The sequence below is a fragment of the Pleurodeles waltl genome, chromosome 3_1 (genome assembly GCF_031143425.1).
Source record: "Pleurodeles waltl isolate 20211129_DDA chromosome 3_1, aPleWal1.hap1.20221129, whole genome shotgun sequence".
Lineage (NCBI taxonomy): Eukaryota > Metazoa > Chordata > Amphibia > Caudata > Salamandridae > Pleurodeles > Pleurodeles waltl.
In genome coordinates, this window is record NC_090440.1 from 487,359,226 (window position 1) to 487,373,526 (window position 14,301).

Consider the following 14,301-nt stretch of genomic DNA (forward strand, 5'->3'; position numbering starts at 1 on the left):
AAATTGGATGTGTCCACGTTGCGCTTTGGGGCATTTCCTGTCGCGGGCGCTAGGCCTACCCACACAAGTGAGGTATAATTTTTATTGGGAGACTTGGGGGAAAGCTGGGTGGAAGGAAATTTGTGGCACCTCTCAGATTCCAGAACTTTCTGCCACAGAAATGTGAGGAACATGTGTTTTTTTTAGCCAAATTTTGAGGGTTGCAAAGGATTCTGGGTAACAGAACCTGGTCAGAGCCCCACAAGTCACCCCATCTTGGATTCCCCTAGGTCTCTAGTTTTCAAAAATGCACAGGTTTGGTAGGTTTCCCTAGGTGCCGGCTGAGCTAGAGGCCAAAATCTACAGGTAGGCACTTTGCAAAAAACACCTCTGTTTTCTTTCAAAAAATTGGATGTGTCCACGTTGCGCTTTGGGGCATATCCTGTCGCGGGCGCTAGGCCTACCCACACAAGTGAGGTATCATTTTTATCGGGAGACTTGGCGGAACGCTGGGTGGGAGGAAATTTGTGGCTCCTCTCAGACTCCAGAACTTTCTGCCACAGAAATGTGAGGAACATGTGTTTTTTTTAGCCAAATTTTGAGGTTTGCAAAGGATTCTGGGTAACAGAACCTGGTCAGAGTCCCACAAGTCACCCCATCTTGGATTCCCCTAGGTCTCTAGTTCTCAAAAATGCACAGGTTTGGTAGGTTTCCCTAGGTGCCGGCTGAGCTAGAGGCAAAAATCTACAGGTAGGCACTTTGCAAAAAACACCTCTGTTTTCTTTCAAAAAATTGGATGTGTCCACGTTGCGCTTTGGGGCATTTTCTGTCGCAGGCGCTAGGCCTACCCACACAAGTGAGGTATCATTTTTATCGGGAGACTTGGGGGAACGCTGGTGGAAGGAAATTTGTGGCTCCTCTCAGATTCCAGAACTTTCTGCCACAGAAATGTGAGGAACATGTTTTTTTTTTAGCCAATTTTGAGGTTTGCAAAGGATTCTGGGTAACAGAACCTGGTCAGAGCCCCACAAGTTACCCCATCTTGGATTCCCCTAGGTCTCTAGTTTTCAAAAATGCACAGGTTTGGTAGGTTTCCCTAGGTGCCGGCTGAGCTAGAGGCCAAAATCTACAGGTAGGCACTTTGATAAAACACCTCTGTTTTCTTTCAAAAAATTGGATGTGTCCACGTTGCGCTTTGGGGCATTTCCTGTCGCGGGCGCTAGGCCTACCCACACAAGTGAGGTATCATTTTTATCGGGAGACTTGGCGGAACGCTGGGTGGGAGGAAATTTGTGGCTCCTCTCAGACTCCAGAACTTTCTGCCACAGAAATGTGAGGAACATGTGTTTTTTTTAGACAAATTTTGAGGTTTGCAAAGGATTCTGGGTAACAGAACCTGGTCAGAGCCCCACAAGTCACCCCATCTTGGATTCCCCTAGGTCTCTAGTTTTCAAAAATGCACAGGTTTGGTAGGTTTCCCTAGGTGCCGGCTGAGCTAGAGGCCAAAATCTACAGGTAGGCACTTTGATAAAACACCTCTGTTTTCTTTCAAAAAATTGGATGTGTCCACGATGCGCTTTGGGGCTTTTCCTGTCGCGGGCGCTAGGCCTACCCACACAAGTGAGGTATCATTTTTATCGGGAGACTTGGGGGAACGCTGGTGGAAGGAAATTTGTGGCTCCTCTCAGATTCCAGAACTTTCTGCCACAGAAATGTGAGGAACATGTGTTTTTTTTAGCCAAATTTTGAGGTTTGCAAAGGATTCTGGGTAACAGAACCTGGTCAGAGCCCCACAAGTCACCCCATCTTGGATTCCCCTAGGTCTCTAGTTTTCAAAAATGCACAGGTTTGGTAGGTTTCCCTAGGTGCCGGCTGAGCTAGAGGCCAAAATCTACAGGTAAGCACTTTGCAAAAAACACCTCTGTTTTCTTTCAGAAAATTGGATGTGTCCACGTTGCGCTTTGGGGCATTTCCTGTCGCGGGCGCTAGGCCTACCCACACAAGTGAGGTATAATTTTTATTGGGAGACTTGGGGGAAAGCTGGGTGGAAGGAAATTTGTGGCACCTCTCAGATTCCAGAACTTTCTGCCACAGAAATGTGAGGAACATGTGTTTTTTTTAGCCAAATTTTGAGGGTTGCAAAGGATTCTGGGTAACAGAACCTGGTCAGAGCCCCACAAGTCACCCCATCTTGGATTCCCCTAGGTCTCTAGTTTTCAAAAATGCACAGGTTTGGTAGGTTTCCCTAGGTGCCGGCTGAGCTAGAGGCCAAAATCTACAGGTAGGCACTTTGCAAAAAACACCTCTGTTTTCTTTCAAAAAATTGGATGTGTCCACGTTGCGCTTTGGGGCATATCCTGTCGCGGGCGCTAGGCCTACCCACACAAGTGAGGTATCATTTTTATCGGGAGACTTGGCGGAACGCTGGGTGGGAGGAAATTTGTGGCTCCTCTCAGACTCCAGAACTTTCTGCCACAGAAATGTGAGGAACATGTGTTTTTTTTAGCCAAATTTTGAGGTTTGCAAAGGATTCTGGGTAACAGAACCTGGTCAGAGTCCCACAAGTCACCCCATCTTGGATTCCCCTAGGTCTCTAGTTCTCAAAAATGCACAGGTTTGGTAGGTTTCCCTAGGTGCCGGCTGAGCTAGAGGCAAAAATCTACAGGTAGGCACTTTGCAAAAAACACCTCTGTTTTCTTTCAAAAAATTGGATGTGTCCACGTTGCGCTTTGGGGCATTTTCTGTCGCAGGCGCTAGGCCTACCCACACAAGTGAGGTATCATTTTTATCGGGAGACTTGGGGGAACGCTGGTGGAAGGAAATTTGTGGCTCCTCTCAGATTCCAGAACTTTCTGCCACAGAAATGTGAGGAACATGTTTTTTTTTTAGCCAATTTTGAGGTTTGCAAAGGATTCTGGGTAACAGAACCTGGTCAGAGCCCCACAAGTTACCCCATCTTGGATTCCCCTAGGTCTCTAGTTTTCAAAAATGCACAGGTTTGGTAGGTTTCCCTAAGTGCCGGCTGAGCTAGAGGCCAAAATCTACAGGTAGGCACTTTGATAAAACACCTCTGTTTTCTTTCAAAAAATTGGATGTGTCCACGTTGCACTTTGGGGCATTTCCTGTCGCGGGCGCTAGGCCTACCCACACAAGTGAGGTATCATTTTTATCGGGAGACTTGGCGGAACGCTGGGTGGGAGGAAATTTGTGGCTCCTCTCAGACTCCAGAACTTTCTGCCACAGAAATGTGAGGAACATGTGGTTTTTTTAGCCAAATTTTGAGGTTTGCAAAGGATTCTGGGTAACAGAACCTGGTCAGAGCCCCACAAGTCACCCCATCTTGGATTCCCCTAGGTCTCTAGTTTTAAAAAATGCACAGGTTTGGTAGGTTTCCCTAGGTGCCGGCTGAGCTAGAGGCCAAAATCTACAGGTAGGCACTTTGATAAAACACCTCTGTTTTCTTTCAAAAAATTGGATGTGTCCACGATGCGCTTTGGGGCATTTCCTGTCGCGGGCGCTAGGCCTACCCACACAAGTGAGGTATCATTTTTATCGGGAGACTTGGGGGAACGCTGGTGGAAGGAAATTTGTGGCTCCTCTCAGATTCCAGAACTTTCTGCCACAGAATTGTGAGGAACATGAGTTTTTTTTAGCCAAATTTTGAGGTTTGCAAAGGATTCTGGGTAACAGAACCTGGTCAGAGCCCCACAAGTCACCCCATCTTGGATTCCCCTAGGTCTCTAGTTTTCAAAAATGCACAGGTTTGGTAGGTTTCCCTAGGTGCCGGCTGAGCTAGAGGCCAAAATCTACAGGTAGGCACTTTGCAAAAAACACCTCTGTTTTCTTTCAGAAAATTGGATGTGTCCACGTTGCGCTTTGGGGCATTTCCTGTCGCGGGCGCTAGGCCTACCCACACAAGTGAGGTATAATTTTTATTGGGAGACTTGGGGGAAAGCTGGGTGGAAGGAAATTTGTGGCACCTCTCAGATTCCAGAACTTTCTGCCACAGAAATGTGAGGAACATGTGTTTTTTTTAGCCAAATTTTGAGGGTTGCAAAGGATTCTGGGTAACAGAACCTGGTCAGAGCCCCACAAGTCACCCCATCTTGGATTCCCCTAGGTCTCTAGTTTTCAAAAATGCACAGGTTTGGTAGGTTTCCCTAGGTGCCGGCTGAGCTAGAGGCCAAAATCTACAGGTAGGCACTTTGCAAAAAACACCTCTGTTTTCTTTCAAAAAATTGGATGTGTCCACGTTGCGCTTTGGGGCATATCCTGTCGCGGGCGCTAGGCCTACCCACACAAGTGAGGTATCATTTTTATCGGGAGACTTGGCGGAACGCTGGGTGGGAGGAAATTTGTGGCTCCTCTCAGACTCCAGAACTTTCTGCCACAGAAATGTGAGGAACATGTGTTTTTTTTAGCCAAATTTTGAGGTTTGCAAAGGATTCTGGGTAACAGAACCTGGTCAGAGTCCCACAAGTCACCCCATCTTGGATTCCCCTAGGTCTCTAGTTCTCAAAAATGCACAGGTTTGGTAGGTTTCCCTAGGTGCCGGCTGAGCTAGAGGCAAAAATCTACAGGTAGGCACTTTGCAAAAAACACCTCTGTTTTCTTTCAAAAAATTGGATGTGTCCACGTTGCGCTTTGGGGCATTTTCTGTCGCAGGCGCTAGGCCTACCCACACAAGTGAGGTATCATTTTTATCGGGAGACTTGGGGGAACGCTGGTGGAAGGAAATTTGTGGCTCCTCTCAGATTCCAGAACTTTCTGCCACAGAAATGTGAGGAACATGTTTTTTTTTTAGCCAATTTTGAGGTTTGCAAAGGATTCTGGGTAACAGAACCTGGTCAGAGCCCCACAAGTTACCCCATCTTGGATTCCCCTAGGTCTCTAGTTTTCAAAAATGCACAGGTTTGGTAGGTTTCCCTAGGTGCCGGCTGAGCTAGAGGCCAAAATCTACAGGTAGGCACTTTGATAAAACACCTCTGTTTTCTTTCAAAAAATTGGATGTGTCCACGTTGCGCTTTGGGGCATTTCCTGTCGCGGGCGCTAGGCCTACCCACACAAGTGAGGTATCATTTTTATCGGGAGACTTGGCGGAACGCTGGGTGGGAGGAAATTTGTGGCTCCTCTCAGACTCCAGAACTTTCTGCCACAGAAATGTGAGGAACATGTGTTTTTTTTAGCCAAATTTTGAGGTTTGCAAAGGATTCTGGGTAACAGAACCTGGTCAGAGCCCCACAAGTCACCCCATCTTGGATTCCCCTAGGTCTCTAGTTTTCAAAAATGCACAGGTTTGGTAGGTTTCCCTAGGTGCCGGCTGAGCTAGAGGCCAAAATCTACAGGTAGGCACTTTGCAAAAAACACCTCTGTTTTCTTTCAGAAAATTGGATGTGTCCACGTTGCGCTTTGGGGCATTTCCTGTCGCGGGCGCTAGGCCTACCCACACAAGTGAGGTATAATTTTTATTGGGAGACTTGGGGGAAAGCTGGGTGGAAGGAAATTTGTGGCACCTCTCAGATTCCAGAACTTTCTGCCACAGAAATGTGAGGAACATGTGTTTTTTTTAGCCAAATTTTGAGGGTTGCAAAGGATTCTGGGTAACAGAACCTGGTCAGAGCCCCACAAGTCACCCCATCTTGGATTCCCCTAGGTCTCTAGTTTTCAAAAATGCACAGGTTTGGTAGGTTTCCCTAGGTGCCGGCTGAGCTAGAGGCCAAAATCTACAGGTAGGCACTTTGCAAAAAACACCTCTGTTTTCTTTCAAAAAATTGGATGTGTCCACGTTGCGCTTTGGGGCATATCCTGTCGCGGGCGCTAGGCCTACCCACACAAGTGAGGTATCATTTTTATCGGGAGACTTGGCGGAACGCTGGGTGGGAGGAAATTTGTGGCTCCTCTCAGACTCCAGAACTTTCTGCCACAGAAATGTGAGGAACATGTGTTTTTTTTAGCCAAATTTTGAGGTTTGCAAAGGATTCTGGGTAACAGAACCTGGTCAGAGTCCCACAAGTCACCCCATCTTGGATTCCCCTAGGTCTCTAGTTCTCAAAAATGCACAGGTTTGGTAGGTTTCCCTAGGTGCCGGCTGAGCTAGAGGCAAAAATCTACAGGTAGGCACTTTGCAAAAAACACCTCTGTTTTCTTTCAAAAAATTGGATGTGTCCACGTTGCGCTTTGGGGCATTTTCTGTCGCAGGCGCTAGGCCTACCCACACAAGTGAGGTATCATTTTTATCGGGAGACTTGGGGGAACGCTGGTGGAAGGAAATTTGTGGCTCCTCTCAGATTCCAGAACTTTCTGCCACAGAAATGTGAGGAACATGTTTTTTTTTTAGCCAATTTTGAGGTTTGCAAAGGATTCTGGGTAACAGAACCTGGTCAGAGCCCCACAAGTTACCCCATCTTGGATTCCCCTAGGTCTCTAGTTTTCAAAAATGCACAGGTTTGGTAGGTTTCCCTAGGTGCCGGCTGAGCTATAGGCCAAAATCTACAGGTAGGCACTTTGCAAAAAACACCTCTGTTTTCTTTCAAAAAATTGGATGTGTCCACGTTGCGCTTTGGGGCATTTCCTGTCGCGGGCGCTAGGCCTACCCACACAAGTGAGGTATAATTTTTATTGGGAGACTTGGGGGAAAGCTGGGTGGAAGGAAATTTGTGGCTCCTCTCAGATTCCAGAACTTTCTGCCACAGAAATGTGAGGAACATGTGTTTTTTTTAGCCAAATTTTGAGGGTTGCAAAGGATTCTGGGTAACAGAACCTGGTCAGAGCCCCACAAGTCACCCCATCTTGGATTCCCCTAGGTCTCTAGTTTTCAAAAATGCACAGGTTTGGTAGGTTTCCCTAGGTGCCGGCTGAGCTAGAGGCCAAAATCTACAGGTAGGCACTTTGCAAAAAACACCTCTGTTTTCTTTCAAAAAATTGGATGTGTCCACGTTGCGCTTTGGGGGCATTTCCTGTCGCGGGCGCTAGGCCTACCCACACAAGTGAGGTATCATTTTTATCGGGAGACTTGGGGGAACGCTGCGTGGAAGGAAATTTGTGGCTCCTCTCAGATTCCAGAACTTTCTGCCACAAAAATGTGAGGAACATGTGTTTTTTTAGCCAAATTTTGAGGTTTGCAAAGGATTTGGGGTAACAGAACCTAGTCAGAGCCCCACAAGTCACCCCATCTTGGATTCCCCTAGGTCTCTAGTTTTCAAAAATGCACAGGTTTGGTAGGTTTCCCTAGGTGCCGGCTGAGCTAGAGGCCAAAATCTACAGGTAGGCACTTTGCAAAAAACACCTCTGTTTTCTTTCAAAAAATTGGATGTGTCCACGTTGCGCTTTGGGGCATTTTCTGTCGCAGGCGCTAGGCCTACCCACACAAGTGAGGTATCATTTTTATCGGGAGACTTGGGGGAACGCTGGTGGAAGGAAATTTGTGGCTCCTCTCAGATTCCAGAACTTTCTGCCACAGAAATGTGAGGAACATGTGGTTTTTTTAGCCAAATTTTGAGGGTTGCAAAGGATTCTGGGTAACAGAACCTGGTCAGAGCCCCACAAGTCACCCCATCTTGGATTCCCCTAGGTCTCTAGTTTTCAAAAATGCACAGGTTTGGTAGGTTTCCCTAGGTGCCGGCTGAGCTAGAGGCCAAAATCTACAGGTAGGCACTTTGCAAAAAACACCTCTGTTTTCTTTCAAAAAATTGGATGTGTCCACGTTGCGCTTTGGGGCATTTCCTGTCGCGGGCGCTAGGCCTACCCACACAAGTGAGGTATCATTTTTATCGGGAGACTTGGGGGAACGCTGCGTGTAAGGAAATTTGTGGCACCTCTCAGATTCCAGAACTTTCTGCCACAGAAATGTGAGGAACATGTGTTTTTTTTAGCATAATTTTGAGGGTTGCAAAGGATTCTGGGTAACAGAACCTGGTCAGAGCCCCACAAGTCACCCCATCTTGGATTCCCCTAGGTCTCTAGTTTTCAAAAATGCACAGGTTTGGTAGGTTTCCCTAGGTGCCTGCTGAGCTAGAGGCAAAAATCTACAGGTAGGCACTTTGCAAAAAACACCTCTGTTTTCTTTCAAAAAATTGGATGTGTCCACGTTGCGCTTTGGGGCATTTTCTGTCGCAGGCGCTAGGCCTACCCACACAAGTGAGGTATCATTTTTATCGGGAGACTTGGGGGAACGCTGGTGGAAGGAAATTTGTGGCTCCTCTCAGATTCCAGAACTTTCTGCCACAGAAATGTGAGGAACATGTTTTTTTTTTAGCCAATTTTGAGGTTTGCAAAGGATTCTGGGTAACAGAACCTGGTCAGAGCCCCACAAGTTACCCCATCTTGGATTCCCCTAGGTCTCTAGTTTTCAAAAATGCACAGGTTTGGTAGGTTTCCCTAGGTGCCGGCTGAGCTAGAGGCCAAAATCTACAGGTAGGCACTTTGCAAAAAACACCTCTGTTTTCTTTCAAAAAATTGGATGTGTCCACGTTGCGCTTTGGGGCATTTCCTGTCGCGGGCGCTAGGCCTACCCACACAAGTGAGGTATAATTTTTATTGGGAGACTTGGGGGAAAGCTGGGTGGAAGGAAATTTGTGGCTCCTCTCAGATTCCAGAACTTTCTGCCACAGAAATGTGAGGAACATGTGTTTTTTTTAGCCAAATTTTGAGGGTTGCAAAGGATTCTGGGTAACAGAACCTGGTCAGAGCCCCACAAGTCACCCCATCTTGGATTCCCCTAGGTCTCTAGTTTTCAAAAATGCACAGGTTTGGTAGGTTTCCCTAGGTGCCGGCTGAGCTAGAGGCCAAAATCTACAGGTAGGCACTTTGCAAAAAACACCTCTGTTTTCTTTCAAAAAATTGGATGTGTCCACGTTGCGCTTTGGGGCATTTCCTGTCGCGGGCGCTAGGCCTACCCACACAAGTGAGGTATCATTTTTATCGGGAGACTTGGGGGAACGCTGCGTGGAAGGAAATTTGTGGCTCCTCTCAGATTCCAGAACTTTCTGCCACAAAAATGTGAGGAACATGTGTTTTTTTAGCCAAATTTTGAGGTTTGCAAAGGATTTGGGGTAACAGAACCTGGTCAGAGCCCCACAAGTCACCCCATCTTGGATTCCCCTAGGTCTCTAGTTTTCAAAAATGCACAGGTTTGGTAGGTTTCCCTAGGTGCCGGCTGAGCTAGAGGCCAAAATCTACAGGTAGGCACTTTGCAAAAAACACCTCTGTTTTCTTTCAAAAAATTGGATGTGTCCACGTTGCGCTTTGGGGCATTTTCTGTCGCAGGCGCTAGGCCTACCCACACAAGTGAGGTATCATTTTTATCGGGAGACTTGGGGGAACGCTGGTGGAAGGAAATTTGTGGCTCCTCTCAGATTCCAGAACTTTCTGCCACAGAAATGTGAGGAACATGTGTTTTTTTTAGCCAAATTTTGAGGGTTGCAAAGGATTCTGGGTAACAGAACCTGGTCAGAGCCCCACAAGTCACCCCATCTTGGATTCCCCTAGGTCTCTAGTTTTCAAAAATGCACAGGTTTGGTAGGTTTCCCTAGGTGCCGGCTGAGCTAGAGGCCAAAATCTACAGGTAGGCACTTTGCAAAAAACACCTCTGTTTTCTTTCAAAAAATTGGATGTGTCCACGTTGCGCTTTGGGGCATTTCCTGTCGCGGGCGCTAGGCCTACCCACACAAGTGAGGTATCATTTTTATCGGGAGACTTGGGGGAACGCTGCGTGGAAGGAAATTTGTGGCTCCTCTCAGATTCCAGAACTTTCTGCCACAAAAATGTGAGGAACATGTGTTTTTTTAGCCAAATTTTGAGGTTTGCAAAGGATTCTGGGTAACAGAACCTGGTCAGAGTCCCACAAGTCACCCCATCTTGGATTCCCCTAGGTCTCTAGTTCTCAAAAATGCACAGGTTTGGTAGGTTTCCCTAGGTGCCGGCTGAGATAGAGGCAAAAATCTACAGGTAGGCACTTTGCAAAAAACACCTCTGTTTTCTTTCAAAAAATTGGATGTGTCCACGTTGCGCTTTGGGGCATTTTCTGTCGCAGGCGCTAGGCCTACCCACACAAGTGAGGTATCATTTTTATCGGGAGACTTGGGGGAACGCTGGTGGAAGGAAATTTGTGGCTCCTCTCAGATTCCAGAACTTTCTGCCACAGAAATGTGAGGAACATGTTTTTTTTTTAGCCAATTTTGAGGTTTGCAAAGGATTCTGGGTAACAGAACCTGGTCAGAGCCCCACAAGTTACCCCATCTTGGATTCCCCTAGGTCTCTAGTTTTCAAAAATGCACAGGTTTGGTAGGTTTCCCTAGGTGCCGGCTGAGCTAGAGGCCAAAATCTACAGGTAGGCACTTTGCAAAAAACACCTCTGTTTTCTTTCAAAAAATTGGATGTGTCCACGTTGCGCTTTGGGGCATTTCCTGTCGCGGGCGCTAGGCCTACCCACACAAGTGAGGTATAATTTTTATTGGGAGACTTGGGGGAAAGCTGGGTGGAAGGAAATTTGTGGCTCCTCTCAGATTCCAGAACTTTCTGCCACAGAAATGTGAGGAACATGGGTTTTTTTTAGCCAAATTTTGAGGGTTGCAAAGGATTCTGGGTAACAGAACCTGGTCAGAGCCCCACAAGTCACCCCATCTTGGATTCCCCTAGGTCTCTAGTTTTCAAAAATGCACAGGTTTGGTAGGTTTCCCTAGGTGCCGGCTGAGCTAGAGGCCAAAATCTACAGGTAGGCACTTTGCAAAAAACACCTCTGTTTTCTTTCAAAAAATTGGATGTGTCCACGTTGCGCTTTGGGGCATATCCTGTCGCGGGCGCTAGGCCTACCCACACAAGTGAGGTATCATTTTTATCGGGAGACTTGGCGGAACGCTGGGTGGGAGGAAATTTGTGGCTCCTCTCAGACTCCAGAACTTTCTGCCACAGAAATGTGAGGAACATGTGTTTTTTTTAGCCAAATTTTGAGGTTTGCAAAGGATTCTGGGTAACAGAACCTGGTCAGAGTCCCACAAGTCACCCCATCTTGGATTCCCCTAGGTCTCTAGTTCTCAAAAATGCACAGGTTTGGTAGGTTTCCCTAGGTGCCGGCTGAGCTAGAGGCAAAAATCTACAGGTAGGCACTTTGCAAAAAACACCTCTGTTTTCTTTCAAAAAATTGGATGTGTCCACGTTGCGCTTTGGGGCATTTTCTGTCGCAGGCGCTAGGCCTACCCACACAAGTGAGGTATAATTTTTATTGGGAGACTTGGGGGAAAGCTGGGTGGAAGGAAATTTGTGGCTCCTCTCAGATTCCAGAACTTTCTGCCACAGAAATGTGAGGAACATGTGTTTTTTTTAGCCAAATTTTGAGGGTTGCAAAGGATTCTGGGTAACAGAACCTGGTCAGAGCGCCACAAGTCACCCCATCTTGGATTCCCCTAGGTCTCTAGTTTTCAAAAATGCACAGGTTTGGTAGGTTTCCCTAGGTGCCGGCTGAGCTAGAGGCCAAAATCTACAGGTAGGCACTTTGCAAAAAACACCTCTGTTTTCTTTCAAAAAATTGGATGTGTCCACGTTGCGCTTTGGGGCATTTCCTGTCGCGGGCGCTAGGCCTACCCACACAAGTGAGGTATAATTTTTATTGGGAGACTTGGGGGAACGCTGCGTGGAAGGAAATTTGTGGCTCCTCTCAGATTCCAGAACTTTCTGCCACAAAAATGTGAGGAACATGTGTTTTTTTAGCCAAATTTTGAGGTTTGCAAAGGATTTGGGGTAACAGAACCTGGTCAGAGCCCCACAAGTCACCCCATCTTGGATTCCCCTAGGTCTCTAGTTTTCAAAAATGCACAGGTTTGGTAGGTTTCCCTAGGTGCCGGCTGAGCTAGAGGCCAAAATCTACAGGTAGGCACTTTGCAAAAAACACCTTTGTTTTCTTTCAAAAAATTGGATGTGTCCACGTTGCGCTTTGGGGCATTTTCTGTCGCAGGCGCTAGGCCTACCCACACAAGTGAGGTATCATTTTTATCGGGAGACTTGGGGGAACGCTGGTGGAAGGAAATTTGTGGCTCCTCTCAGATTCCAGAACTTTCTGCCACAGAAATGTGAGGAACATGTGTTTTTTTTAGCCAAATTTTGAGGGTTGCAAAGGATTCTGGGTAACAGAACCTGGTCAGAGCCCCACAAGTCACCCCATCTTGGATTCCCCTAGGTCTCTAGTTTTCAAAAATGCACAGGTTTGGTAGGTTTCCCTAGGTGCCGGCTGAGCTAGAGGCCAAAATCTACAGGTAGGCACTTTGCAAAAAACACCTCTGTTTTCTTTCAAAAAATTGGATGTGTCCACGTTGCGCTTTGGGGCATTTCCTGTCGCGGGCGCTAGGCCTACCCACACAAGTGAGGTATCATTTTTATCGGGAGACTTGGGGGAACGCTGCGTGGAAGGAAATTTGTGGCTCCTCTCAGATTCCAGAACTTTCTGCCACAAAAATGTGAGGAACATGTGTTTTTTTAGCCAAATTTTGAGGTTTGCAAAGGATTCTGGGTAACAGAACCTGGTCAGAGTCCCACAAGTCACCCCATCTTGGATTCCCCTAGGTCTCTAGTTCTCAAAAATACACAGGTTTGGTAGGTTTCCCTAGGTGCCGGCTGAGCTAGAGGCAAAAATCTACAGGTAGGCACTTTGCAAAAAACACCTCTGTGTTCTTTCAAAAAATTGGATGTGTCCACGTTGCGCTTTGGGGCATTTTCTGTCGCAGGCGCTAGGCCTACCCACACAAGTGAGGTATCATTTTTATCGGGAGACTTGGGGGAACGCTGGTGGAAGGAAATTTGTGGCTCCTCTCAGATTCCAGAACTTTCTGCCACAGAAATGTGAGGAACATGTTTTTTTTTTAGCCAATTTTGAGGTTTGCAAAGGATTCTGGGTAACAGAACCTGGTCAGAGCCCCACAAGTTACCCCATCTTGGATTCCCCTAGGTCTCTAGTTTTCAAAAATGCACAGGTTTGGTAGGTTTCCCTAGGTGCCGGCTGAGCTAGAGGCCAAAATCTACAGGTAGGCACTTTGCAAAAAACACCTCTGTTTTCTTTCAAAAAATTGGATGTGTCCACGTTGCGCTTTGGGGCATTTCCTGTCGCGGGCGCTAAGCCTACCCACACAAGTGAGGTATAATTTTTATTGGGAGACTTGGGGGAAAGCTGGGTGGAAGGAAATTTGTGGCTCCTCTCAGATTCCAGAACTTTCTGCCACAGAAATGTGAGGAACATGGGTTTTTTTTAGCCAAATTTTGAGGGTTGCAAAGGATTCTGGGTAACAGAACCTGGTCAGAGCCCCACAAGTCACCCCATCTTGGATTCCCCTAGGTCTCTAGTTTTCAAAAATGCACAGGTTTGGTAGGTTTCCCTAGGTGCCGGCTGAGCTAGAGGCCAAAATCTACAGGTAGGCACTTTGCAAAAAACACCTCTGTTTTCTTTCAAAAAATAGGATGTGTCCACGTTGCGCTTTGGGGCATTTCCTGTCGCGGGCGCTAGGCCTACCCACACAAGTGAGGTATCATTTTTATCGGGAGACTTGGGGGAACGCTGCGTGGAAGGAAATTTGTGGCTCCTCTCAGATTCCAGAACTTTCTGCCACAAAAATGTGAGGAACATGTGTTTTTTTAGCCAAATTTTGAGGTTTGCAAAGGATTTGGGGTAACAGAACCTGGTCAGAGCCCCACAAGTCACCCCATCTTGGATTCCCCTAGGTCTCTAGTTTTCAAAAATGCACAGGTTTGGTAGGTTTCCCTAGGTGCCGGCTGAGCTAGAGGCCAAAATCTACAGGTAGGCACTTTGCAAAAAACACCTCTGTTTTCTTTCAAAAAATTGGATGTGTCCACGTTGCGCTTTGGGGCATTTTCTGTCGCAGGCGCTAGGCCTACCCACACAAGTGAGGTATCATTTTTATCGGGAGACTTGGGGGAACGCTGGTGGAAGGAAATTTGTGGCTCCTCTCAGATTCCAGAACTTTCTGCCACAGAAATGTGAGGAACATGTGTTTTTTTTAGCCAAATTTTGAGGTTTGCAAAGGATTCTGGGTAACAGAACCTGGTCAGAGCCCCACAAGTCACCCCATCTTGGATTCCCCTAGGTCTCTAGTTTTCAAAAATGCACAGGTTTGGTAGGTTTCCCTAGGTGCCGGCTGAGCTAGAGGCCAAAATCTACAGGTAGGCACTTTGCAAAAAACACCTCTGTTTTCTTTCAGAAAATTGGATGTGTCCACGTTGCGCTTTGGGGCATTTCCTGTCGCGGGCGCTAGGCCTACCCACACAAGTGAGGTATAATTTTTATTGGGAGACTTGGGGGAAAGCTGGGTGGAAGGAAATTTG